The 26,441-nt window shown below is 40.6% G+C and overlaps 1 protein-coding gene across 2 annotated transcripts in view; it reads left to right on the plus strand.

Annotated features, from left to right (window-relative positions):
- ULK4 (unc-51 like kinase 4) overlaps positions 1 to 26,441 on the plus strand; it is a 951,013-nt gene that overhangs the window by 840,692 nt on the left and 83,880 nt on the right. The gene's annotated exons all lie outside the window — the stretch shown is intronic.

Genomic DNA, 26,441 nt, shown 5'->3' on the forward strand with positions numbered 1-26,441 from the left:
TTGTGGAAACAAAGCATTATTTCCATACTAACTACCAAAATCTAACTTTGCTTAAAAATGGCTTTTTGGCAAATACACAAACTTTCCGCCAATGATGAACTGAAGCGAGTCTAAACAAGCAGTGTTTGCTGAATTGAAAAAAAATCTTGGCATTCAGTCAGTGTGCCATCTTTCCTAGTTTGTGTTAGGACTAATATGCACTGGAAGATGACAGCTGGAAGCTAATAGCTGGGGGCAGAAATTATTTGAGCCTTCATTTTGTACTTGTGTGTTGGGAAATGTTTTTTTTATAAAGGAATATAAAAACACTCTTTGCCGGAAAATAATGGAAACAAACGAGTAAATGAGAGATTAAACAGCCATGTCTAGGGGTTAAGTGATATGTCCCCAAAGACCTACTTTAGTGTATCTGCTGTAGTTAACAAGTGTTAGGTACAACCCAAATCAAAGCAATGTTGAATAAAAATTAAAACATAAATATGTCAAACAGTATTATGGAATTGTTTGGGTGACTCTTATAAAGAATAAAAAAAATTGAGATTTTCAATTATCACTGAATTATACATTACTTGTGTTATAGAATCTCACAGTATCTAACGTGGTTACATTCTAATATGTACAATATACAATATGTTAGATTTACAGTGCCTTGCAAAAGTATTCACCCCCTTGGCTTTTTACCTATTTTGTTACATTACAGCCTTTAGTTAATTTTTTTTAATCTGAATTATATGTGATAGATCAGAACACAATAGTCTAAATTGGTGAAGTAAAATTACAAAAATATATACATAAAGCAATTTTTTTCATAAATAAGAAAATGATAATTGGCATGTGCGTATGTATTCACCTCCTTTGTTATGAAGCCTATAAAAAGCTCTGGTGCAACCAATGACCTCCAGAAGTCACATAATTAGTGAAATGATATCCACCTGTGTCACCTGATCTGTCATCAGGTGACACACTTTTTCTGTTATTTTGTCCTATTTGTTTGCTTCACAATAAAAAAAAAGTCTTCAAAGTTCTGGACATGTTCTGTAAATTAAAAGATGCAAATGCTCAAACAATCCATATTAATTCCAGGTTGTGAGGCAACAAAACACAAAAAATGCCAAGGGGGTGAATACTTTTGCAAGGCACTGTAAAATGTTAGAAAAAACTTCAATAAAATATTAAGAGGAGAAAAGCTTTTAACACAATCTCAGCTGGAAACAAATGTTAATATGATAAGTTTCTGCAGATTTGAATGTATGACTACCATTTATTTGCTGAATTTAAATGTCAACAATAAATATAAAATGTGTTATGTGCAAAGGTTTGGTGTCCTGTCAGTCAGTAAAATTCCCTTGGGAGCATAGTTTTTTGTAACAAGCTAGCAATCCTTTTATTATTGCTTTAATACCATGTCTCCCACAGTTTGTTAGAAAAAAGCTTCTACTTAAGAAATATTCCTAACTTTGTTGCGTGCACAGATTTTTGATAATAATCAAGACTGCAGACTATAGGGCCATGAACTCCACCCAGCTTTGAACTGCAGCTTGCCCTTGATTACAACATAGTTCACTGATGGTGAAGATCAGCACTTCTAAATTTGAGACCACCATGGTACTTTCACAAAAAGGTGGTATGTCTCTTTGTTTCAAAATGCGCATGCCCACCATAAGATAGGGCCACTTTTCCTTTGAATAGAGAGGTGCCTTTAGAAGTGATTAGGGTATCTTCTGCAGATGCTGCCTGGGAAGGTATATTAGAGCCCCAGGTAGGCAGAGTACACAGTGGCTGGATAATATGTTCCAGCTGACTAGAGAACAACTTTTCAAATTCTTAAAGCAGAGTTCCACCCAAAAATGGAACATCCTCTTAAAGGACTCTTGACTCCCTGACATGCCACATTTGGCCTGCCATTTTTTTTGGAGGGGGGGGGAGCGGGCACCTAGTTTTTACTGGTACCCAGTTCCACTCATGGCACTGTGTGAAAGTTCTCCTCTCTCCCCTCCCTCCCTGCTATGTTCTGGGACATGTCACAGGTCCCAGAAGATTGCCCGGCCATTCAGAAGGATCAGCGCGACTCGCAAATGTGCAGTGTGCACCCGACAGCTGGGTTCCCACACTTGCAGTGTCGGCACCCCGGAGAGGAGAAGGAGAGAGGCGAGGTTTCGGGTGGCCGCATCGCTGGACCATGGGACAGGTGAGTGTCTGTTTATTAAAAGTCATTAGCTACACTTTTTATAGCTGCTGACTTTTAATAGACACAGAAATGGGTGGAACTCCACTTTAAGGAATAGAGGTAATTTTCAGCTGGGCAATGGGAATACTTGATGGATCTGCTCAACATTCTGGCTACTTGACTCTAAAGCAGGTCTGAAAATGAATAAATGACATAGCAGACCGACACTCACACCATGAAAACAGAAGTATAGACAATTGTCAATATATTTTGAAGTATATTTTTGCAGTTTTTAGTTTTTGTGTGATGTTTCACATGTTGCTGTTAAATTTCTGCATAGATCAGTTCCCCGTTGGCCTTTTTAATATTCATCTGCAGTTTATTAATAATAGATGAAGTTATATATGAGAAAATCAACATGTACAGTGCACTTTCATCTTTCATTTACAACGCATTTCAGAGAAATGCATACATTTTTTAATTGGGTATAAACACAGGCACATGAAGTCATCACTTTTACAGAAAAGGCTTGTCGGTCTCATCTGTAATTATAACCTGTTGGCGCTCACACCAATGCATGGGTATTCGGTCAAGTTGTCCTCTAGAGCACGCTGTGAAACGCACTCATTTGGCAATCCTCTGTAGAGTGACAAGTGAAAAGCGTCTCTCAGCTTAAAGTCTCATTAGCACAATTCACCTTTGCACAGAATATCAATTAAAAGCACAGGAGTCAAAGTATTCGCTTTAGTCATTTCACATTCAGAACAACAAGCATAAACAAGCAGTGCCTTATTAAAAGTAGGTTTTATATTTGTGATGTTACAATATATTACAATGCAATCCGTTATACTACAATGTATTATATTTATTTTGGGTCAAGTTAGCAATATTGACATTATGAAACAGCTCTTTTTTACTGTGGAATATTAAAGAATTGAAGGAAACAAGCCAAAACCCTCCTTTCCTGTTCCTATTGAAAGGACCATTGTGACTGTCACTGTCCCTGTTCCTTTACTTAAAATCCCGCCATGCAGTCAACACATGAATTATTCATTGTGTGCCAGGCCTCTTCTGATGCTTCTTGAAGAAATACAGTTTGCTATGCAGTGCACAGCAGATATGCAACACTTTTGGCAAGTACAAACAGATAAGCAGGCTTCATCTGCTGTGTGAAGAAGGCAGCATTAATAGGATTATGAAAATAGAACAGGAAGCCAATCTTGTAAGAGTACAATATTACTGATAGCCTTACTTAAAAAGTAAAACATTCAAAAGTTTTTATGTTATCCTGATGTAAAAGCAAGCAGATGTGTAAGGTGATACTATTATAGCCCATCCTGTAAAATTACAGCAGAATCTATCATTTAAATATTACTTTTGTCGTCAATATTTACCTGACAGCAATTTGACATTCCTGTTAAACGATTGTTGAGATGACAGAGTGAGTGAATTAGTCAGTGCATTTTACGTATGCTGTGAATAAAGCTATAAACTGTTCAAAAATGTCACAGAAATGGTGAAGTTTGTGTGTACAAACTAGACATGCTGAAAACCATAGAACACAAAAGTTAGAAAAAAGGTCTACAAATCGCCATTTTTGTGGTGTTTGTTTTTCAAGTCTACATGAATAAACGTCAGCATACAGTATAAACATACAGCAGCAGTATCATTTTTTACCTTTTTGTCATTAAAAAGCAAGTCATAGGTCTCCAGGCAAGTGATTTTTGCCTAGGCCAAGATGATTTTGACATAGCCCTAGTCTCTTCTCCCCCAGGAGATCTGGGCAATTCCAGGTCACCTTTAAGCTTCATTTATACATGTACTGTATTCTGGTCCAAATTCCCCTATTTCCAATTCTCATTATGTATCCTTATTTTAAATTTTTTTGTTAAATTGTTTTTTGTATATACTTGCTGTAGAAACCTTCCCCCTGCTTGACAACTGTATGAAGCGCCCTCTATATGAAGAAATTTACGTTTTGTGTTTATTATATAGTGGGAGTTTTTCTGTGACAATGGGGTTGATTTACTAAAGGCAAATAGACTCTTTGCAAGAGCAGTTGCTTCAGAGCTTAGTAAATGAGGGAGAGCTCAGTGGATTTGCACAGAGCAACCTGGACCCTCCTCTTCTCGGGTCCCTTTTTGGTTCTCCTGGCCCCTACTCCTGACGAGTGCCCCCACAGCAAGCAGCTTGCTATGAGGGCACCCAAGCCAAGCTGCAGCTCCATGTATCCTTTTAGGCATGGAGTGGCAGCCAGGATCCGCCCCTTTCTCTCCTCATTGGCTGACTGACTTTGATTGACAGCAGCGGAAACCAATGGCATCAGGCTGCTGTCTCAGCCAATGGGGAGGGGAGTCCTGGGCAGCCGAGACAATCCTACAACATCGCTGGATAGAGATGGGAAGGAGCAGGCTCATGTAAGTATTAGAGGGGCTGAGGAGGGCTGCCACACACAGAAGGCTTTTTATCTTAATGCATAGAATACTGTAAGATAAAAAAAACAGTACGTCTTTACAATCACTTTAAGCTCTGGAGCAACTGCACTTGCAGAGTGAAGCTGCACTTTGCAAAGTGCACAGTCTGTTTGCCTTTAGTAAATCAACCCCAATGTGTGTGTATGTATATGTGTATATATATATTTTTTTTCAGTCACAGGTTTGTCATATGTGGCTTTTTGTGCACCCAATGAATTTGTCTGGATTTATATGGACATTTACAATTTTGCATATTCATGCCTTATGGATTTTAGATCTGTCTTTATGATCCCAAATTCATAGATTTTTTATTGATCTTTGTTATTCGTGTATTTTTGTTTTATATCATTTTTGGATCAAGTTTAGTGGATCGTTTAGCGTCAGCTTGCATATCTACACTCTTTTTAGCCATTTTGAGACATAGATGTTGAATGCTTTTATTGCTTTTCCTTATCACCCTTATCTGTTCTTTGATGTTTAACTGGGGTGTTGAGGGCACTGCTTGACACAGGTGTTATACTGCTGGTGGTACATAAGGTGGTGCTTTTGACAACCTCCGTGTTATGATTAGGTATTTTTTTTGTATGAAACACGTTAACTGTACGCCAAGTCCCTTCACTGTTTGTCCCATCTTGGGGGAATAAAGGACTTTTAAAGGATCATATCAGCAGTTTGCAGCTACTTACTTTTTTTCTAAATTCCCCTGCAAGTCTTATACTTATCCCCTATTCAGAAAGATATGTTCAAAATTATTACAGGGCTTGCCACCTTGGCAGGATCGCAGATTGGACACTACACAAAGGAAGCAAGGACTGGGTCTCCTTAGAAAATTCCTTCTCAGACTTACCGCTGAATTCCATACCATGGATCCCAGTCTCCCTTACCCCTCACTCTCTAAAGAAGCATCCTCTCATCGGAGCAACCCTTTGCTGTTTCAGAGAGGCCTGCAGGAGATTCCAGGTTTCCTCTAACCCAGGTCCTCTCACACCTATCCGCCTTAACCCGGCGTTTGTCCCGGGGATGTTCGATAACTTTCTAAAACGTACATGGTCCCATGACACAGTTATTGTCCGCCACTTCTTTCATTCTGGTAGGCTCCTGGAACGCACCGCGCTTCCCACCCTTCCAAACAGCTCTCCTATCCCGTGCTGGACCTACTTCCAGATTCGACATTTTCTCTACACAAACAACAAGACAGAGTGCCTTTCACGGGACCTTACCCCGTTCGAAACCTTATGCTCCCAATCCTCACCACAACAACACCTAATCTCAAACATTCACTCAATGCTATTCTCATCTACCTCTCCTAAAGAAGGGAGGGCATGTCAAGCTTGGGAAAGAGACCTTCAGCTCGACCTGTCTGATGCAGAATGGGAACGAATTTTCACGATAGCTCACAAAGGTTCCCTTAACGTCGGTATACAAGAAAATAACTACAAAACACTCACTAGATGGTATCGCACACCAGAGCTTCTACACAAATTCAAACCCGACACGTCGGACAAATGTTGGAGGTGCTCAGCAGATAAAGGTACTCTTCTTCACATTTGGTGGTCGTGCCCATCAATACAGACCTTCTGGACACTGGTCTGTGACATTATTGCTCAGATAACTACATATCCGGTAGAGCTTACACCAGCTCGGCTTATTCTTCACCACGCCTCTATCTCAACCCAATCCTATACAAGGTCCCTGGGGATCCATATGATAAACGCTGCCAAATTATGTATAGCAACCCACTGGGGTACGCCCCATACCCCTACGGTGGCTGAATGGCTTACACGCATGGGAAGAATAGCCGAAATGGAAGAGCTGATCCACATAGCCCGAGGCTCTCCATCTAAATTTGCGCAGACGTGGGCTTGCTGGTCTCACTTTCGAACTACGGAAAGATACTCCTCCCTGATGAGCCTTACTACCCCTAATGGTTCTGAGGGACGATAAATAGTAACACAAATAGTAACATTGTTATATTTGACTTCTCCCTGATAGACTATATTCCGGCTCTACCATTGAGAACCTCGAAACACCTTTTACAAGGCCCCAGAGGGGACTCCTGCAGGACGGGGGTCCCCGAGGGAAACCTTCCCCTGATGTGGGGGGGGCCGAGAAGGTGACGCCTCTGGACTACTCCCGCCCTCCCCTACCTCCCCTACCCCTGCTAGTCATCTGACCCTCCCCAACACCTCCTCCCTCGTCACTGTCCCTAGTATACCCACCCCTCCCCCCTCGTAGACGACCGACCCCCCCTCCCCCCAAGACTGACCCACCTTGAACGACCGATACATCTCCTTATCATTCGAACCTGTCAATGACAGGTGACAACATTCTCATGCTCAGGACCTCAGATCTCAGATGCAGCGAACCAGCTAACAGACATTGCAGGTCAGCTTCCGCCGAATAAGGGTGATTGATCTTCCTTCCCTTACTGTGGAAGACAGGGCCCGACAACCATACGTATTCTGCTTTGTAGTAAACACCATCATTCAGCGGAGTTACAGCCAGTTGCTGGAATATTGTTAAAACCTGCTTGTAACACATGCTCAGTCAGATTTATCCTGTATTAGAGTAGGATTACACACGTCACCGGTTCATTTATTGTATACTGTACATTTCTGTATCGGTTTTGCCTCTTTGTTGTTTATATCTCGAAAATTTCTAATAAAAATTTTTTTCATGGAAAAAAAAAAAGAAAGATATTGCCCATGGAACAACTGAGCCACTTGTCAAAATATTCAGAGCTGAGCCGATCCTTACACTGTACACTCTGGAGCAGTCAAGAACTACTGTACATGCGCAGGTCCGACTCAGGAACATTTTGTGAGTAGCTCTGTGACTTCCAGGACAATATCTCTATGGATTTGGAATAAATGAGTATAAGCCCTTGTACACACGGTCGGATATTCTGATGGACAATGTCCGATAGGACCGTGTTGTCGGATAATCCAATCATGTGTGGGCTCCATCGGACTGTTTCCGTCTGAGTATCTGACGGAATAAGTTTTCCAGCTGGGCTATAAAATTTTCCGACAACATGATCCGATCGGACTTTGTCCGATTGTGTGTAGAGAATTCCGATCGGACAAAGTGCCACGCATGCTCAGATTAAACTCCTAGACCAAAGCTATTGGCTACTAGCCTGAACATAGTCCCATCGTAACGAAATTATGTCATCACGTTCTGAACGATCGGATTTTCCGACAACTTTGTCCGACCGTATGCAACAGTTTCAGACAAAATCCGTCGGACAAAGTCCAACGGATTTGGTTATCAGAATGTCCGACCGTGTGTACAAGGGCTTAGACTTGTGGGTTGGGGATGGGAGGGAAGTTTTGGCTAAGGTCGGGATAGATTACAATATACTGTAGGTGTATAACGTTCACATAACACTTTTAGATAAAAGTAAAAGCAGCCTATGCTCAATGCACATTTATACTTCAAAATTTTGTAGAATGAAAACAAGATAAAGAGAGAGAGAGCATATGTGATTTACATTATTGATCATGTCACTGTCAAGGCTGAGAAAAGATACGTTATGTGGAGTTATTATAGCTTTTATAAATATTGCTTTATTAAGAGATGAGCTGCCGAGAGAAGCAGTGAGCAAATCACATTAGGGATTACATTATGTACACATCCAATGTAGTGAATTCTTTTAGTTGCAATGGGTACAAGAAAGTGACATTTTATTATTTCAGCAGTTTTAAACAATGAGTCTGGCTGCCAACAGAAAGTGAAGACTAATGTTTAATAATAAAAAAATTGACTTGTGTAGCAACTATACAGGTTTTATATAATTTTGTGAACAAAAGTGAGGTTATCCTACAAATAGAATTACTGTGTCTCAGGTTTTTAAAAGGATTACAATTAAGCCTTAAGCAGCTACTTTGGTCAATTGTGCCCACTAATGTCATTAAAATAATACAAATCTTTAGTATTTCATCTTAACAGACTATTAGCCAAAAGGGTCTTTTGATGCATGCCCCAACTAGAATTCAAGGTAAACTGTGTTTGTTTAACCAAGCAAAACACCTTAATATAACAGTATTTTCAAACAAGTCTCAACTAGAGTTCACCCATCTTTACTACTTTGGTCTTTTTACTACAATGGTCTGAAACTGTACACACTCTTCTATCAGTCACATACAAAAAAAAAATCACCTTTGATGTAAACCACAACAAGATTCTGTAGAATTGCTCACCTAGAGTTTGTACTACAGGGTGGCGGAATGGAACAGTTTGCCTTCTTAGAAATAGTATTGGAAAATAATAGTTAATTTGGTAACAGCGATCCCTCACATTTTTCCAAACCGTGGTTCCAGGATCCATTACCAGATCAGGCTTTTCACACTTCAGGTAGCAGCACAGGAGTACAGATTTGTAAAGCTTAAAAAAAAAAGCACTTTCATTATCCCATCCCATTATCCCATCCTGTGATCTTGCAATTTCCAAAGGAAAATGTGCAATGTTAGGACAAAAAACAGCAAGCACAAGGAGGGTATGCAATGGAATAAACCAGTGTTATATGCTAGAATTATGCTTTTATGAATGCATTAGCTAACAACAATAGAGGGAAAAAGATATAGGAACTGGAGTTCAGTTTTCTAAAGTTTGTCAATCCCAAAATGATGTTAAGGACTACTATCTCAAAAAAAAATGTAATTTGTTGTATTTAACCACTTGCCTACTGGGTACTTTTACCTTCCTGCCTAGGCAAATTTTCCCATGCTGTTGCAGTTTGAATGAGACTTATGTGGTCATGCTACACTGCTGCTTATCATTTGTTTTACACAAATAAAGCTTTGTTCTGGTGGTATTTTAATCACCACTGGGTTTTTAATTTTTTTCTAAATAAACTAAAAAAGACCGAAGATTTTGAAAAAAAAATGTTTCTCATAGTTTCTTATAAATGCAAACAGGTATTTTTTCTCTTTCACTTATGTGCACTGATAAGCGGCAGTGATGAGCGGCACTGATGAGGAGGTATTGATGAGGCTGCACTAATGAGGCTGCACTGATAGGTGGTACTGATGGGCAGCACTGATGGGCATGGATAGGCAGCGCTGATAGGTGACCCTGATGATGAGGCACTGATTCACAGTACTGGTGGCCACTAATTGGCAGCACTGCTGGTGCTCCACTGATAATCAGGACACTGATAATCATTTCACACTAGCCAGTTACTGGCTCTCCTCTCCTCTTCTAATGCTGTCAGCATGAGAAAAAGAATGCCAATAACCAGCTTTTGTTGATTGGACACAGCTGATTATGTGATAAAGAGCCACTGTGATTGGCTTTTTACCCCAATCTGTGATCAGCTGTGTCCTATGATGCCATCCCAGAACTGGCCGACTGTGCTGTAGCTGTCATTTGGCTATAACGCAGTCGGCAAGTGGTTAAAAGTGTGCAGTAATGATTGTAATGGGAAAGGGATCTAGGTAGTTGCAAAGCCATCCAATCACTTATACATGGTGACAATATGCATCCCACTCTCCCAAACAGTCCATAGGCTCTCCAGCAGCTCCTGGGAGCCCAGTACTGGTGTAGATTGTTAAGGATGGCCAGCGGAGGAAGACCAGTGCAAATCTATTCATCAATTCTCCCCCTCTGTGTTGTGAACCCAGATGTGATCCGCTCTGAGCACTTCCTAGGACCAAGCTGTCAAACTTCAGTGGTTCTGGCTCAGAAAAGAACAGATTAAGCAGTTTTTGCCTTATCTGCTTGGGCAGGGTAGACATCAGGGGTCTAGAGAATAGAAGGAATAATTCTAATAATACAGTTTCACATTTTAAGGCTTGACATATTTGATATTCTTTCGCCTAAAGCAGTCTCATCTTTGAAATAAAATTTTAAAAAATACAGTTTTCTTGTGCTTGTGTGCAGTAAAATAAATTTTAGTGTATTGTTTAATGAAATGATAGGTTTGAGAAAGAATTGCACAAATACTTATGGTCCTGAGTTCATCAGTCCAAGTATATACAACATACTTGTATCTGTAGATTAACTTTTATTCACCAGTATACTTATCTCCACACGTACTGTTTATTTTTCTTTTTAATGGGAGTATTTCAGTTTCATAATTTTTTTTATTATCCTGAGATAATTGAATTGAGAAGCATGTGTATGCACATTTTCTTTTTTTTTCTTTCTTTTTTTAAGGGTTTTCATAAAATGTGTGGATTTTTATAGCTGAGCTCTGGGAAATTAAAAAAAATATCCCTGAAGTCTTCACCACACTGCAAGAGTAAAATGCTTTTTTTTGCTTAGAGTACCTTAACCACTTGGCACTTAAACACCCTTAATAACCATACCAATTTTCAGCTTTTGGTGCTCTCACATTGTGAATGACAATTACTCAGTCATGCAACACTGGACCTATATGAAATTTTGTCCTTTTTTTCACACAAATAGAGCTTTCTTTTGGTGGTATTTAATCACCGCTCGGTTTTTTATTTTTTGTGCTATAAAAGAAAAAATACAGAAAATTCTGTAAAAAAAATGAATTTTTCTTTGTTTCTGTTATAAAATTTAGCAAATTAGTAATTTTTTCTTCATAAATTTTGGCCAAAATTTATACTACTACATATCTTTGGCAAAAATAAGTACAAATTGGTGGATATTATTTGGTCTTTGTGAAAGTTATAGAGTCCACAAGCTATGGTGCCAATATCTGAAAATGTATCACACCTGAAGTACTGACGGCCTATTTCAATTCTTGAGACCCTAACATGCCAGAAAAGTACAAATACCCCCCAAATTACCCCTTTTTGGAAAGAAGACATTCCAATGTATTTAGTAAGAGGCATGATGAGTTTTTTGAAGTGGTCATTTTTTCCCACAATTCTTTGCAAAATCAAGATTTTTTTAACTTTTTTTTTCCACAAAATTGTCATATTATCAGTTTATTTCTCACACACAGCATATGCATACCACAAATTACACCCCAAAACACATTCTGCTATTACTCCTGAGTACGACGATATCACATGTGTGAGACTTTTACACAGCGTGGCCACATACAGAGGCCTAACATGCAGGGAGCGCCATCAGGCGTTCTGGAGCACCCAAGACAATTCTGACATTTCTCTCCTACATGTAAAAATCATCATTTATTTGCTAGAAAATTACATAGAATCCCAAAACATTATATATGTTTTTTTAGCAAACACCCTGGAGAATACAATGGTGGTCGTTGCAACTTTTTATCTTGCACGGTATTTGCGCAGCAATTTTTCTAATGCTTTTTTTTGGAAAAAAAAAACAGTTTTGTGCTTAAAAAAAAAAAACACAGTAAAGTTAGCCCAATTTTTGCATAATGTGAAAGATGAAGTTACGCTGAGTAAATAGATACCTAACATGTCACTCTTCAAAATTGCCCATGCTCGTGGAATGGCGCCAAACGTCGCTACTTAAAAATCCCCATAGGTGACGCTTTCATTTTTTTTTACTGGTTATATGTTTTGAGTTACAGAGGAGGTCTAGGGCTAGAGTTATTGCTCTCGCTCTAACGTTCGCAGCGATACCTCACATGTGTGGTTTGAACACCGTTTTCATATGTGGGTGGGACTTACGTATGCGTTCGCTTCTGCATGCGAGCACATGGGGACAGGGGCGCTTTAAAAAAAAAAAATGCTATTGTTCATTTTACTTTATTTATTTTAGTTTGACATTTTTTTCCCCAAAAATACATTTTTTGATCACTTTTATTCCTATTACAAGGAATGTAAACATCCCTTTTAATAGGAATATGGCATGACAGGTCCTCTTTACAGTGAGATATGGGGTCAATAAGACCCCACATCTCACCTCTAGGCTGGAAAGCCTGAAATAATAAAAAAAAGATTCTGGCTTTGATCGTATTGGCGAGTCGGTAGAAGCACCGAAGGGCGGCGGGAGGGAGGGGATGTCTATGGCTGGGTATTTCAGGGTATCACCGACTATGGCTGGGTATCTCAGAGTATGGCAATTTATGGCAGAGTATTGCAGAGTATTGGTGGGTACTGCAGAGTATTGGGGGGTAGTGCAGAGTATTAGCTAGTGTTGCAGAGTATTGGCGGGTGTTGCAGAGTATTTGCGGGTGTTGCAGAGTATTGGCGGGTGTTGCAGAGTATTGGCGGGTGTTGCAGTGTATTGGCGGGTGTTGCAGAGTATTTGCGGGTGTTGCAGAGTATTTGCGGGTGTTGCAGAGTATTTGCAGGTATTGCAGAGTATTTGCGGGTATTGCAGGGTATTTGTGGGTATTGCAGAGTATTTGCGGGTATTGCAGAGTATTTGCGGGTATTGCAGGTATTGCAGAGTAATGGCAGGGAATTGAGGGGTACATTTCGGTGAGCAGCGATGTGGGCACTGCAGATGCAGCCCACAGCGCTACTGACACCGATCTCTTCCCCCTCCACTGTACCGATCGGTACAGAGAGGGGGAGGGAGGAACCGGTGTCATAACATGACGCCGGTTTGTTTACAAGTGATCACTCCGTCATTTGACGGAGCGATCACGTGGTAAACGGGCGCGATGAGCGGCCGTTTACCGTGATCCATGATGCGCCGGGTCCTGTGGACCCAGCGGTCACGGATGCTCTCAAGGACGCGCCCCAGGGGGCACGCGAGAGCGGAATTCTGGGAAGACGTCATATGACGGCCTCCCAGAGTTAAACAACCGCACTGTAGCCGTCATTCGGCTATGGGCCGGTTGTTAAATGGTTAAAATGCCCTAAAATATGAGCATTTAACTTTTGCAATATTGTACAGGATTACTCTTTAAATATATGTTCCTTTAAATTGGTTGCAGGCATTAGACAAAGTATTGTTATTGTCCTTTCTTTAATTGATTTGGTTGTTGAATATCAAGTGTCATATCTTCAGGTTCTGTCACACTATGGGGGTCATTTACTATAGCACGAATATGCAATCCCACGGTACATGAAAATAGCGCCCAATTAAGGCTTCAACTGGGCGGACATGCAAATGGAAAATTGTGCTATTGACGGCGAACATGCCTGTCAAAATGGCATACGCAGGAATAGTTGAAGTCAATGGGGCTCGAACCTGCAAAATCCAAAGTCTTCATTGAAGATGCAAGTTATTTGGCATAAAAAGTGTATGGGGACCTGGGTCCTGCCCTGGGGGACATGTATCAATGCAAAAAATTGTTTTTAAAACCATAGTTCAGGAGCAGTGATTTTAATAATGCTTAAAGTGGAACAATAAAAATGAAATATTTTTTTAAATACCGTGCCAAGGGGGCCCCCAGATCCTGCCTCTCCATGTGAATGAGTGTGGGGTACATCAGGGCGGGGGGCTTATCAGAATCTGGAAGCCCCCTTTAACAAGGGGGCCCCCAGATCCCGGCCCTCGCCCATGTGAATGAGTAGGGGGTACATCGTACCCCCTACTCATTCACAAAAAAGTAGTGTAATGTGACAAAAGACAATATACAGTTTTTGACGTCCTTTATTAAAAATGTCTTCTTTCCCTATTTCATCCTCATGCTTCTCCTTCCCTGTTTCTTCCTCTGGTCTACTCCTTCTTCCTCTGGTCTTTCTCTGTTTCTTCCTCTGGTCTTCTTTTTCTTTCACCTCCACTGACCCGCTGAAGATTCAAAAATGAACCTCCTCCAATGATGCGATGAGGCAGATGATGTCATTCAGAGACTCCACCCCTTGTGATTTCACCACCCAGGGCATGATGGGTCCATGATGTCAGGGGGCGAGGTCTCCAGATGATGCCATCTGGGGGCTACGCTCCATAGTTATATATGACTGGTACGCCATGGAAGCGGACAGATTGGCTGGCCGCGGCATCAAAGGAGGGCCTTGTTTTATGAATCTTTAGCAGGTCGGTGGTGGGAGTGGAGGAGGAAGAAGAAGCCGAAGGAAGACCGAAGGAAGTAGAAGACCAGAGGAAGAAGCGGGGAAGGAGAAGCCAGAGGAGGACCGGAGGAAGAAGACATTTTTAATAAAGGACTTGTCAAAAACTTCTTTTGTCACATTACACTACTTTTTTGGTGACAATGTACCCCATACTCATTCACTTAGGCGGGGTCTGAGATCTGGGGGCCCCCTTGTTAAAGGTGGCTTCCAGATTCTCATAGGCCCCCGCCCTCAGACAACCATCGGCCAGGGATGTCGGGAAAGGGCTCTTGTCCCCATCAACATGCACCCTCCCCATTTTGAGAGCATATGGCCTGGTATGGTTGGAGGGGAGGGGGGTTGCTCGCTCGTCCCACCTTTTTCTGACCTTCAGGCTGCTTGCTCAGAAAAGGGTTTGGTATGGATTTTGGGGGGACCCTACATCAATTTTTTTTTTTATTGTGCCATGGGGTTCCCTTTAAAATCAACACCAGACTCTAAGGGCCTGGTATGGACTGAAGGGGGTGCACGCCTTTTCTTGTCTTGATATTTGAATAGCCCTTTTTTGGGAATTCCACACCATATTAGCAAAGGGTATGAATTGTCTGCATGCCGTTTTATGTCTTGATTTTTGAATAGCCTTTTTTTGAAATTCCACACCATAATATTAGTGAAGGGGTATGAATTGTCTGCACTTATAAAATATTCATACCCCTTAGAGTCTGCAAAAATCTAACTTAAAACAAAAAAATCTACTTTTTATTTCAACATTAGTATAAACATTTTTTACAATAATGTAATTGGGCCACAAAAAGGAAATGATGCTCCAGCATTTGACAATATAGTTAGAAGGGCCCTGCTTAAAAGAGCTTACAATCTACAAGGCACACAATGACACAAAAAATTAGACACATTAAACAAATCACATTAGAAAAGCAGGGATACAAATCAAGCTAACAAGCATGACAAACCTTTTTTGTGATCAGAAGTCCTCGGCCCTAACCCCAAAAAAGTTAAATGGCAGAATTATCATAAGCAAAAACAGACAAAATTAATACAAATTAATACAGGCCAAAAAGGCAGCGCACAAACTACATTGACACATACAGCAGGAATGAATTAGCAGGATCCTTCCTTTTCATCTCAATACATAGCAGTTGTACGTCTAACAAGTGACATTTAGAAGCAATCATCTAAGTGGGGTGTGGGTCAGGAATTATGCACACCCCCCCCCCCAAACCCACAAAAAAACATATCTACTTGTAACCCAATATACACACTGCAGAGAAAAATTCAGGCCTGTTTTTAGATCAAACATCCACCACAAATGCTGGCCTTTAAATAACCTAGCTAAGCTTGCTCACCTCCACCCACCCGGTAAAGGACACACCCACCAGTGTAATTGTTTCTGTCTCTTGAGGTAAGCCTCAAGTGCTCACACCTGGTCATTAGAAATACACACTCTTTTCAAATTAAAAAATGCCTCAGCTTTGATATCTATGCAGAGTTAAACTCAAAATAACACATGTCAAAGGCTCTGCTCATGATCAGTGATCCAAAAAATCTCCAAATCAAACTTGTACATTGTTGGACATGCGGAATGTCCAAAACAGTAAATCATAAGCATACAAAATTAAAATATGTGTGCAGCATCACACCGGACTTAGACATCCATATCTGGGCCAAAACACCCCAGATCTAGATTTGTTGCTTGATTTATAATGTGATTTATTGGGGTTCCATTATGTGAAACCCATCAAAAATGTTATCACTGGTGAAAAATAAACGTTTACAGCACAACATACAAACCTTTAGCCAGGTAGCGAGATTGGGATTTGAATCAGAGATAATTAAATAATAAGAATTTTTTTGTATAAAAGTGGGTACTCACAAAATGCAACTGACAAAAGCCCATAAACACAGTGCATGGACATGCACAGAACACGGGGTAGATAGAAGTGCTAGCCTGTTAGCCCATGTGCTGCGGCATGTTTTAGACTGCATCTCTGTAGTGTCAGTCCTAAGTCCCAGGGGTGCAAGAAGTTAATCCACACAGATGCACTGTGGAAGGCCAGAGAGCCAGTGAACAACCTGTTTCTGGCATATACCATCTGTTTTGAAGGCTGGTTATGGATTACTGTCAGCATGCTGAGAGCTAAACAGCTGTCATTGTGTGGTGTTTGGCTTGGTAAGAGGCTGCAATTAGTGCTAGTGGGGAAATGTTAAGGCTCATTAAAGTCCTTACCCATGGAAAACATATGAAACAGTTTGCAATGGTGGTGGAACCCTCCCACACATAAATACTACATGTAGACATCATTTATGTAAGGCCCTGAGTCAGGAGTTATATTTAACAACATAGGGAGATCAGACAAATTCTCTACATGAAGTGGCATGTTTGGGATTTAAACATAGACCCTCAGGGCTGCTAAGCAGAAGTACTAACCCATTAGCCACTGAATTGCCATGTGTGGTACCCTCCTACACATGAATACCCATATAGTGCGTTTCTTTGGACATATAGGTGGTGGAATTACATTAGTCATGAGTTATTCTTCTTGATTTATTCTGTGATATTTAGTGGTTCTTGGTGTGTGAGTTTAGATTAGTGATGTTACCCTCTGATGTTTGGGAATTACATTTTTATTCCTGATGCTGGTACACATATCACATTTTTTGGGCTCAAATTAGGATCATTTGGAAATAATAAACACACACACACACTTGTGACTCATTTTAAATTTGTATCAGTAAAGCCCCATACACACTATCAGATTTTCTGCTGATTTTTGTCTTCAGATTTACCAAAACCATGTAGTGCAGGGGACTTCCTAATTGCATGACTAAAAGTGAAAGTGTCCCTCGTGCTACTAAGGCCCCTTTCACACTGGGGCGCTTTGCAGGCGATACAGCGCTAAAAATAGCGCCTGCAAAGCGCCCTGAAACAGCCGATGCTGTCTCTTCAGTGTGAAAGCTTGTAATCTGAACACTTGTAGAGGCCCTTTGTTTTTTGTACTTTCTCCTACACTGAGGCACCATGTTAATGGAATAAATTGGGACAGCTCAGTGGATCACCCTTTCTAGGGAACACTTAGGATTCCATCTGCCGCTTGTAGAAGTTGAAAGAGGAGCCAAAAGACGATAGTAGGGACCTCTGGCTTTTTGATGTGATTTACTTCTGCAATGAAGGTGAGAGTTCTGGGAGACCTAAGTATTAAGAGGCAGTCTGTGGATGGGTTATGGACACTTTATCTACTTAAGCCCTCCCAACATCACATATATTGGATCCATCATTCTGTGAACTCAGCAGAAGTTTACCTTATTCACCTATAATAATATTATTTTAAGAACCTTCTCGTCCCTATTTACTCTTTGGTACATTTCACTTGCTTTTAAGGAATATCTTGGACATTTTTGTACACTTTTTGCACTTGTGTACACTTTTTTTTGCACATCCTATTTATTATTATACTTCACAATAAAATATAGATTAATTATTGTTTGACTTTAATTTCTATTTAAATTTTATCCATAGTGTTGTACAGTTATTTTTATTTTGTGCAAGATCACTTGTATAGATTTTGCCTGATTGCATACAAATTGAAACTCCTAAGGTTTGACCTCATATTATATGGTTTTGGTAAATCTGAAGCAGAAAATATGATAGTGTGTATGGGGCTTAATGGTATTGTTTGTGGTTTGTAAAGACACCTGCGTGAGTTTGGGTAAATATTTTTGTGAGATGGACAGCAACAAGTGAAACTGATAGAGAAAAAAATATTTTACCAAAACATGAAAACATTACACATTCTAGCATTCTTAAAAAAAATAGATGATGAAGAAGCAACATATTTGCAAGGAAAGTTTCATCTCAACATGAAAATGATTTATTTGGGGAAGTTACAATTGTACCATTAGAATCAATGGCTGAAACTTGCATTGGGCGACATAACTCATTTTCACTCCCAAAAAATGCTTTTTAGCCCAGCGCTCATATTGGTATTTACTATAACTCTTGGTAAAAAAGCCATGGGAGTTAAAATGAGAGTTTGCAAGTCTGAGCATGCTCAGTTGTGCTGGTACCTAGTTGTAAAGAGATGGGGAATTTATCTCTTCTCAGACTTTTAAAGATATTTCAGTGTAGAAATCACTTTTTCACACACTTTAAAAGCAGATCATCTTAAACAATATACCACATATGTCAGTACCATTTAGGTGATCATATCATGCTCTAAACAATATTTCCATGTGCAATTCTCCGGGTCCTAACAAGAGTAATGGCTTGGGTGCTATCTGTTTTCTGGGAGCTATAATAAATTCAATTTTAGGAGTATTATTTCACCAACGCTATAGTGAATTCCGTTTTAGTGCTAATCAGCGCTATAGTAAATGACTCCCTATGTGTCCTTTGATTATACAAAGTACGGTCATTTTGATTCTAAGTATTTTCTATGGTTCTTATAAATGTAAACAGGTATAAAATATAGGTTTCAGTAAAAGCAATCTAATTATTACTACCCATTAAATTAGTATTCAGGTTGCTATATTTCTTGAATATATATATATATATATATATATATATATATATATATATATATATATGTATATATTTTTTATATTTCTTGAATATTTAATTGCTGTTTAAATAACATATTACTGATTAAAAGTATCAGTAAATGTAGAACACTGCGCACAACACAAGAAACTAATAAGAGTGTCAAGACACATACAGCATCTCAAATAAAACATATATAGGCCATAACAGGCATATGATTCCACAATTACCAATTTTTTTAGAATCTTGTTAAATTCTATTTAGGATATGACATACTACAGCAAGTAGCACTAGTATCTAGTGTGTTAAAAATAGCATAAGCATTCTATAGGCTTCATTAAATTGCTTAAGAAAAGTTTACAAAAAATTACTCAAAGTTTTATACCAGCAACAAGGGAGTTTTTTTTATTCCCCGAGATGCCAAAAAGGGGACTCAAATATGTCAAGCCTGAAGAAAAAAGAATCTGCATTGCCACCTTCTAATGGCAACCTTGCTTTCATACAGGAGGGTGACAGTATTTTGCTTTAGTCACTTTGGACCTGTAAATATCTTACAGATAATATTTGAAGTTCAGAATATGATCACTGTGACCAAAACTGATTTGTTTGAATGACAGATTGTTCCAGCCCGAAACCAAAGACTTTATGCCCAAAGCAGACAATAATTCCCTTATTTAACTATTTGCTTTTGCCTGGGGACAATTTTTTTTTTTTTTATGTTTTCTGTTATTCCACAGTGGGGGGATTTACTAAGAATGGAGCGTGCAAAATCCGCTTTAGCTCTGCACAGAATCCAATCAGCTTCCAAGTTTTATTTTCAAAGCTTAATAGAACAAGCTGAGAATAGATGCTGATTGCCAACCATACACAGCTGCACCGGATTCTGAGTGCTCCAGTTTTAGTAAATCTCCCCCACTGTGTCTTTGTATGAAGGCAGTCCTGTTGGTAGATAAAGGGCTTTACTTCCTCATGTCATGTCAGAATTGCCTCATCTAATGACTGGTGATCTGATGACTAGAGGGGAGTTATTAGGAAGCAGAAGCAGAGGCGGAGAAAAGCACAAGTCAACCAAATGAGTGGAGAAGAAGCAGGAAGATGTTTGCACTGCAGATTCCTAGATGCAGCTTTCTCTCCAGCAAGCCCTCAAGAGAACAGTAAGCAGCACAGTATAGCAGTGCCTCAGATGATCTCACACTGGAGATAAACAGCTAGTGGGCTAGAGAGTATGATTACATGGGGGGCGGTCACATATCAGTAACTGCGCTGATTTTTTTCAAAAGGAATTCAAGACAAAAAGGTACATTTTTAGACTACTGCTTAGGCATACTTAGCATTTTTCGATGTTCTCTATAAGAAAGTATATCTTTGGCCTGTCCTGTCCAGTGAAAGACCATTAGTGATGCAACTCTAGGGGGTTTATTTACTAAAGCTGGAGAGTGCAAAATAAGGCTCACTTCTGCAACCAATCAGCTTCCAGGTTGTATTGCCAAAGCTTTAAAGTGTTTGTTACTCCAACACTTCATATTTATGATATGTGCTTGTTGTACCATGTACTTACATGAGAAAGTATCCTGTTCTCTTTGTATTGCTTCCTTGATGGGAAATCACTTGTGATCCTGCCAGTCCCCCTGCTTCTCTATTAAAAACTGACCACACTAAGCAGGAGAGCACAACGTGGTCAGTTCTCTAGCTATGCTGGACCGTGGTCAGTTCTCTAGCTATGCTGGGAACTGAGTGTACTGTCCTCCAATTATCAGACTTGTCCTGATGCCCTGCTGCACAGCCATTCACTGGGGAGCTCAGTGTGCTGCTGCTTCTCCTCCTCCCCAGCTCTTATGCAGCTGAGGGAATGACAAAAAAAACAAAGGGAATGTGATCACTTATAAAAACAAATTAATAAATGCCTTTTTTTATATCTATACAAAAATGTTTTGTCTTTCATTTCTATTTTAACCACTTGCCTACTGGGCACTTAAACCCCCCTCCTGCCCAGACCAATTTTCAGCTTTCGGTGCTCTGACACTTTGCATGACAATTACTCAGTCATGCAACACTGTACCCAAATAATTTTTTGTCCTTTTTTCCCCACAAATAGAGCTTTCTTTTGGTGGTATTTGATCACCTCTGGGTTTTTTATTTTTTGCGCTATAAATGAATTTTTTTTTTTTTTTAAACGCATTTTTCTTTATTTTCTGTGATAAAATTTTGCAAATTATTAATTTTTCTTCATAAATTTTGGCCACAATTTATACTGCTACATATCTTTGGTAAAAAAATAACCCAAATTAGTGGATATTATTTGGTCTTAGTGAAAGTTATACAAGTCTACAAGCTGTGGTGCAAACCACAAAAAATTGATCACATCTGATGTACTGGTGGCCTATCTAATTTCTTGCGACCCGAACAAGCCAGGAAAGTACAAATACCCCCCAAATGACCCCTTTCCAAGGTATTTAGTAAGAAGAATGGTGAGCTTTTTGATGTTGTCATTTTTTGCCACAATTCTTTGCAAAATTAAGATTTTTTTATTTTATTTAAATTTTTCCACAAAATTGTCATTGTAATAGGTTCTCTCACGTGGCATGTGTATACCACAAATAATGCCCCAAAATAAATTCTGCTACTCCTCCTGAGTATTATGATACCACATGTGTGGGACTTTTCCACAGCCTGGCCACATAGAGAGGCCCAATATGCAGGGAGCACCATCACGTGTTCTAGGAGCATAAATTACACATCTAACTTGTTGACTACCTATTACACTTTTGAAGGCCCTGGAGCACCAGGACAATGACACGTGACACCGACGTGGCACTGATGACAGATGCCACTAATATGTGGCACTGATGACACATGACACTGACAGATGACACTAATATGTGGCACTGATGACACATGGCACTAATACGTGGCACTGATGACAAATGGCACTGATACCTGGCATTGATGACACATGACACTGATAACAGATGGCACGTGACACTGACAGATGGCACTGTTACGTGGCACTGATGACAGATGGCACTAATACGTGGCAATGATGACATGTGACACTTATTACAAATGGCACTGATACCTGGCATTGATGACACGTGACACTGACAGGTGGCACTGACAGATGGCACTGATGACAGATGGCACTGATACGTGGCACTGATGACAGATGGCACTAATATGTGGCACTGATGACACGTGACACTGATATGGCACTGATGACAGATGGCACTATGTGGCACTCATGACACGTGGCACTGATGACAGATGGCACTATGTGGCACTGATGACACGTGGCACTCAGGACAGATGGCACTTATATGTGCCACTGGGGACAGATGGCACTGGGGACAAGTGGCACTGGGGACAGATGGCACTGATGACAGGTGGCACTGGGGACAGATGGCACTGATGACAGGTGGCAGTGGGGGCAGATGGCACTGACGTGGCAGTGGGGACAGATGGGCACTTTATTTTCGTTTTTTTACACTAACTGCTGCATCTCACAGCGGTTCATCTCTCCCTCCTCACACGCTGTCTGTGTGAGGAGGGAGAGCCAGCGATGAAAGATGATCTCATGTTTACATATGAGGTCATCTCTCATTGGGCACACCAATCGCGCTGTAAACGGCCACTGTGATTGGCCGTTTACAGCGATCTGTGACTGGCGATCTGTGACACGGCCAGCACAGAACTTCCCTGATGCGCACCCGCAGCGGTGCGCAGAGGGGAAGTAAGCGGGAGGACATCCAGGGACACCCTCCCGGCAGATAGCGCCCGCGCTGTAGCCGTCTTTTGGCTCTAGCACAGGCGTGAAGTGGTTAAACTGAATAGCTTGTTTTACAAAGCGATCAATTACAATCACATTAAAAGCTCAAGCTGCGGTTAGAAGCTGATTGGTTTCTATACAGAAGTGAGCCTGATTTTGCACTCTCCAGCTTTAGTAAATAAATGGCACAGTGCCTGCAGTTCATGCATGCAAGCATCTTAGTACTGAGAAAGCAAACAAATGTTTTTTTTTTCCTTGTTGTAAACCTATTATTCTTAATGTGGTTTTAAGATTTCAGTATCTTGCTTTTATTTGAGGATAGTTACATTTTATTCATTTTCTTTGTTGTTTATCGTCCTTGAGGAGTCTACACAATACCGAGAGTATGACTACATGTATGGAACTTCTGTTTTAGTGGAGAGGGGATTGGTTACAATGCACCAATTTGTATCAAAGTAAACAGAGACAGGCAAGAAAATGGAAGGGATCTAGAGAAGAAGCTTGCATACCATTTAAAACACAGCGCATTGCCACCACTCATTGCTAAATAAACAAAAGCATATCAAAAACTACTCAGTAACATCAAGATATGCTTCAGTGGTTGCTGTCATGCAATTGTATAATTTAGTGAGCTTTAATTAGAGGATGCTATTGTATTTCCCAAGACCATTAGATGAATTTTAGCATAATTCCAAATTAAACTTGAGATTAATATTTGTTAAATTGTATTTTAAGTCCCTTCCATCCAAAATGTGAAAAGTGTTTTTTTCCTTTATGCTTTTTAATATTCTGTCTTCAAATGCCAAGCTAAGAAAAGGCATTAGTTCTTCATTGCAGTAGTCATGACATCCCCTTACATGTCATACATTGTATGGAGTAGATTGCTGTTGTTTTAGAGCTGGCATTGTTCTTTTTTTTTTTTCTTCTTTGTGCCAAGTGTGTTTATGCAGTTGTAGTAGTCAAACACTAAAATTCTGCTGCCTTGAAATATGACTATAAGGAGCAGTTGAAGACATTATGGAAATAACAGCTGCGAGGATCATACAGCACACCAGCTAATGAACAGAAGTGAAGGATAACACATTTAGATATAAATCTGCTACTGTCAGTCACTCCAGCAAATGTATGACAAAAAAAAGAGGCTACTCAGTGGGTTAAAGTCTACTTCTCTCTTGTTATAGTGATGACATGGAACCACTTCGTAAAGCAGAATAGTTGTTTTACATAGGTAAGACTCTTGAGCATTGCTCTTAATGAATCTGAGACCTATGTGGCTTGTTTAGTTACTCCAAGTCCTTAATGTCCCATCTTGTTCCAAATCTTTTGTCCGTGTTAGCCTTTAAGGAGAAAGTCAAATGGGTGATTTGATAACTGTGGTGGTTAAGTGCCATTAATAGTTTTCCTTCTAGATAAAGCCCGGTCAAACGTAACCTTTTACGGGTGGGGAGAGGTATAGCCCAGCTGGTGACTTTACCTGGATTGGCTGCCCAACTAGCTAAATCCTGCTAGCATCTTTAGGCCTCATGCACACTGGATGTTATAAAAACACCAGTAGCGTTAGCTGTAGAAATCTGTAGCTGTAGCTGTAGAATGCAGCGTTTTTGCAGTAGCGTTTTTTTAACGTTTACAGTTTTAGCGTTTTTTAGCAAAACTATACTCCCACAAAAGCTTATGGCTCAAAAACGCTGGTAAACTAAGAAAGACGCATTTTCAGTATTTTTAAGCTTTTATTCGAGTTAGAGCATTTTTACAGCTGAAAAACTCCTCCTAAAACCCACTTGGCTTGGGGTTTTTTCCAACCAGAAAACAAATAACGCTGATAAAAATTCAGTAGACAAGGGCCTTACTAATGATTTATTTGAGTGTGTGAAGTAAATACTATTGTGCTAGAATCAACCTTTCTCTGAATTTTTTTTTTCAACTCTTTAGGCTCCTTGCACACTGGAGCTAATAAACGGCCGTTTTTTGTATTTTTTTTTTTTTTAAAAGCCCATAAACTCCACTCTATGTTATCCTATGTGTCCATGCACACATGGACGTTTTCAGACGTGTATCAGCAGTGGAGTTTATGGGCTGTTTTCTGAACGCCATAAAACCACGTTCAAGAGCAGTACTGGAAATGCCAGACACCAGTAAAAGGTGTTAAACGAGGTTTAACGCTGTAAAAAGAGCATTAAGCCTCGTTCGGCGTTTCTCTGCCTCTATTCAAAATCAATGGTTCCCTATGGGAGCCCATTGAATAGAAGTCACACCAGAAGTTGGATCATCATGATCCAACTTGCGGTGCGTCTTTCGTGCAGAGAATGAAAAGGAACCCCCCGCCAAAATGCAAGAAATTGGCATGGGGTTCCCCTCTCGGACGATACCAGACCCTTCAGTCTGGTATGGATTTTAAGGGGAACCCGTTTCGCCAAAAAAATGGCATGGTGTCCCCCCAAAATCCATACCAAACCCTTATCCGAGCACACAGTCCGGCAGGGGGGGTGCTGTGCCCCCCACCCTAAAGCACCTTGTCCCCATGTTGATGAGGAAAAGGGCCTCTCCCCGACAACCCTGGCCGTTGGTTGTCGGGGTCTGCGGGCGAGGGGCTTATCGAAATTTGGGAGCCCCCTTTAATAAGGGGGCCCCCAGATCCCGGCCCCCCCACCCTATGTGAATGAGTATGGGGTACATCGTACCACTAATCAATCACCTGGAAAAAAGTGTAAAAAATAAAACACACTACACAAGTCTTTAAAGTAATTTATTATGCAGCTCCGGGGGGTCTCTTCTGACTTCTCCGCTCTCTCTTCCTTCTCCGCTCTCTCTCTGGTTCTTCTCCCGCTCTCCGGTTCTTCTGCCTGGCTCCTCTGCTATCTTCTGCTCTTTTGCCCGCTCTTTTGCTAGCGGTGGTCTAGTCTTCTTCGTCGTCTTCTTCCCTCTGCTTTTCTTCCGATGTTGACATGGCGCTCTCTCCCGCTGTAATGCCGGGTGCGAGGTGCGCAACGACCTATATTGGTACTGGGCGTGGTCACAGAGTGATGTAATTTGGGGACCCCGTCCCCCTATGACATCACCACCCGGGACATAATGGTACAGTGACATCATAAGGGGGCGGGGTCACCAGATGACATCACCCGGTGACCAAGCCCAGTACCAATATAAGTCGTTGCGCACCCGGCATTACAGCGGGACAGAGTGTTGTGTCAACATCAGAAGAAGAGCAAAGAGAAAAAGATGATGGAGAAGACCGGGCCACTGCCAGCAAAAGAGCAGAAGACAGCGGGGAGCCCGGCAGAAGACAGTGGGAGAAGAACCAAAGAGAGAGCGGAGAAGTCGGAAGAGCTCCCTGGAGCTGCCTAGTAAATTCCTTTAAAAACCTGACACTTTTTTCCCAGATGAATGGGTAGGGGTATGATGTATAGGGGAATACAATTTACAGCTTACCAATACTTAGATGTGGTGGCTACATTTTTTTTAGGCTTTTTATTTTCTGTTTTTCCCTGGTGATATCTGGTCAGTAACACACGTCCTGTATTAGAGTGCCCCCCACTCTGGATGAAGGAGCAACAGAGACACCTTTGGACAACGTTTAAGGGGCAGGTAGGTGGGGGGTGTTAGATGTACTAGCAGATTTAGGTAAACTAAACAGATT

The sequence above is a fragment of the Lithobates pipiens genome, unplaced genomic scaffold (genome assembly GCF_037356315.1).
Source record: "Lithobates pipiens isolate NorthernLeopardFrog02 unplaced genomic scaffold, aLitPip1_a1.2 Scaffold_19, whole genome shotgun sequence".
Lineage (NCBI taxonomy): Eukaryota > Metazoa > Chordata > Amphibia > Anura > Ranidae > Lithobates > Lithobates pipiens.